The following is a 3013-nucleotide window of genomic DNA, read 5'->3' on the forward strand; positions in this document are numbered from 1 at the left end:
CGATTGATGGATTGACCACTTCTTCGACATGCACTAACACTTGATATAGGTACAACCCTAACGTGGTCTGTGGCGGCCTTGGTGGCAACGAATAGTACAACCCCGATTTCTACACCGGTATCTCAACACCAATCACCATCGGTATGGTGGACGGCTTCTTCATCCATGCCATAACCGTCAGAGCCCACCTGTCTAGAGGAACAAGCATACTTACGAGATCACCTCCAAGGTCGTTGATAAGCTCATTCATGGACTCGCTATTCCAATACGTCGAGGCATGCTGTGGAAGGTAATCTTTGTTAAAAACTCAAGCTCAGAGGGCACCGAGCCCCATCTTGGTTGCCACCGATCAAAGCTCACCAGCGCGCCATCACAGAACAAACGCCGAGAAGATTCGAACACACGACTGCAGTCGAAAGTTGTCTGGAACCTGACGAAGAAATCAGCCATTGGCGGACAGACTTCGAGGAGCAAGTCATTTATTTGGATGGCGTGCGCAATGCCAAGAGCTTTGACATGGTCGTCCGACGAGACGAGAGGCTGGTCGCCGTTGATGGTTACCATGAGCACTTTGTCGGCAAACTGGTCGTCAAGCGCCGCCATGCCCCTGTTGAGCAACAGCACGCAGCGCCCGAAGGCAGGACGGACCTCAGGATCTCCGGCTCGGAGATCCGCGCTGATCGGCGACATGATAGTGCACTTGAGTACAGGGAGTGCAGGAGGGGGATTTGGGGGAACTTGAGTAGGAATCGAGATTCCAGAGTTGGGGGAGGGGCTGTTGATTGGGGATGGAAAGGTAACATGAATTTCGAACATGCGCCAATATGCTCTCGGCGCGCAAGCGCATGAAAACACCAATGGCGCCCAGATCTCAGCATAAGAGTCCCTATTCTTTCTTTTTTTGAGAGCCCGGCCTTTTTTCAGGATCTTTTGAGAGCCCGGCCTGAGAGTCATAATTGACCTATTTGGCATTGCGTTACGGCCCATATTCAACGACAGCTCACTGGCCCAAACAAGTGTACATCATCAAAAAGACACTGAGCTCAAATTATAACTGGAAAGGGGGAGATATACTCTGAACACTGGAGACTGGTGATGCCCTCATTTAGCCCACCAGCAGTTCGAGACAATAAACTGTTCGAAACAGCGATATATACGACCCTCAAACACTGACTAGTGACTTCTACTGACATAAACAACAAGACATGATAGTTCATAAGTCTTGCTACACCACCAAAACGCACCCATCTGGAGCGCTCAGACTCTTGTGATCCAGACAAGAATGACATTCTAAATAGAGGCAACTATTACATAGTAAGAGTGACATAGACGAGGATGACCAAATGATAAGGAATATGCATAGAAAAAGAGAAAACTACCCATCCAGAACAAGTAGCAAAGACAACAAGTCATTCGAAGAGGGATGATCCAACACCATCATAATTTGCAGCCCCGATTCAGCCACTAGTGATCACGAGACACCAGTACTCCACCCTTTCGACGCAATAGCCCAATTACCTATCAACCTGAAGGCTTGAAGCCTGTCGGACTCGACACATCCAAGGATCAAAGTTAATCCACATACAGTTGTCATTCTCACCTTCTTTTGGATGCAGGCTGTATCATTGACAATCAGGGGAGTTTGCTCCCGAACTCCTAGGGTTCGCCGTGTAGACACAGTTTTCATAGCAAACAGAACCTCTCTGCCATCAAGGTCCTTGCCAATGGTGATCTCCTCGTTAATCAAATAATTGAGTCCGAGAAACAGAGAGTATGAACCAAGGCTGTTTACCCGCCTCCAACTCAAAAATCCTACAGGCCCCAACAAGCTGGCACCCTGCTCATAGACGTAACAAGCACTGTCCGGATGGACACTGCATAATATCAAAAAGGACAGTCATTGTTATTTTAGGATCAACATGGTTCACAGTATGTGTAGGATAGTGCAAGAAACAACATTGATATGTCCCTGTTGGAACTAGGAGGAAAATACAGGGAAATGTATATTGGGTTTGAAAATATAGAAGTGCCATGCATGGTTATAATCATGTTGTCTCACAGTCGATTCTTCACAGGAAACTACCATGTCATGCATGTTATTTAATCATGTTCTGTCCTCACAAACAAATTCTTCAAGGAAACTAACATACCATGCATTGTTATATACTCATGTTCTGTGGGCAAATTTTTTGTGAGGATATTATTCTAGCTATTGATTGCTAAAGGGCAAACATAGGTATGTACACATGGTAAGAATTACAAGATTTCACTACTTCAAAATATAGAGTTCTTCATATGCAGATTTACTTCCCTAATGTATGGTCAGATGAAATCAACAGTGTGATGCATGTTTCTACATCATGGAAATGAGGAAACTAACATGGCCATTGATACACACTCATATTTAGTAGTATATAGATTACTATTAAATAAGGAGAATACCAATATCTTCCTAACAGTTTGATTATTCAGGGGTACACATTGGCTGTAATGACATGGTCACAATCGCATGAATTAACTCATTCCAAATATAGATGATTTACGGAATCTCTAATACATTGCCATACTTCTACTCAAATTCTGCTCAAACAGGGATATGTCAATCATCACAAAAAGTTCAAACAGTGTCATGGCGTCATCATTAACATCAGACGGAAACAACTTACATGTGTCGTCCCAGCAATACGTGGTGCCATCTGCTTTGTCGATCGCGTAGATGATGACATTGTGTTCATCCTAACACTTATGCAAAATTGATGACTTAGATGTGCAACACATGAAGAAACGTTATTCTTCAATCAATGAAGAATAACACTCTAAGTCTGAAGAAATTAATGAAGAATTTGATTCTCAGAACCCTACGACAATTGTACGTGGTGTCTGAAATCATCATTCTTATACGGTGGGTCACACCACCACCAAAAGTTGAAAATCTTCAATTTGAGTTTTTTTTTGTGTTGAATTTCCTCAGTTGTTCAAATTCTTCAACTTTGCATGGTCTTCACTGTCTCCG

This window comes from Triticum aestivum, chromosome 3A (assembly GCF_018294505.1).
Source record: "Triticum aestivum cultivar Chinese Spring chromosome 3A, IWGSC CS RefSeq v2.1, whole genome shotgun sequence".
In the NCBI taxonomy this organism is placed as follows: Eukaryota; Viridiplantae; Streptophyta; class Magnoliopsida; order Poales; family Poaceae; genus Triticum; species Triticum aestivum.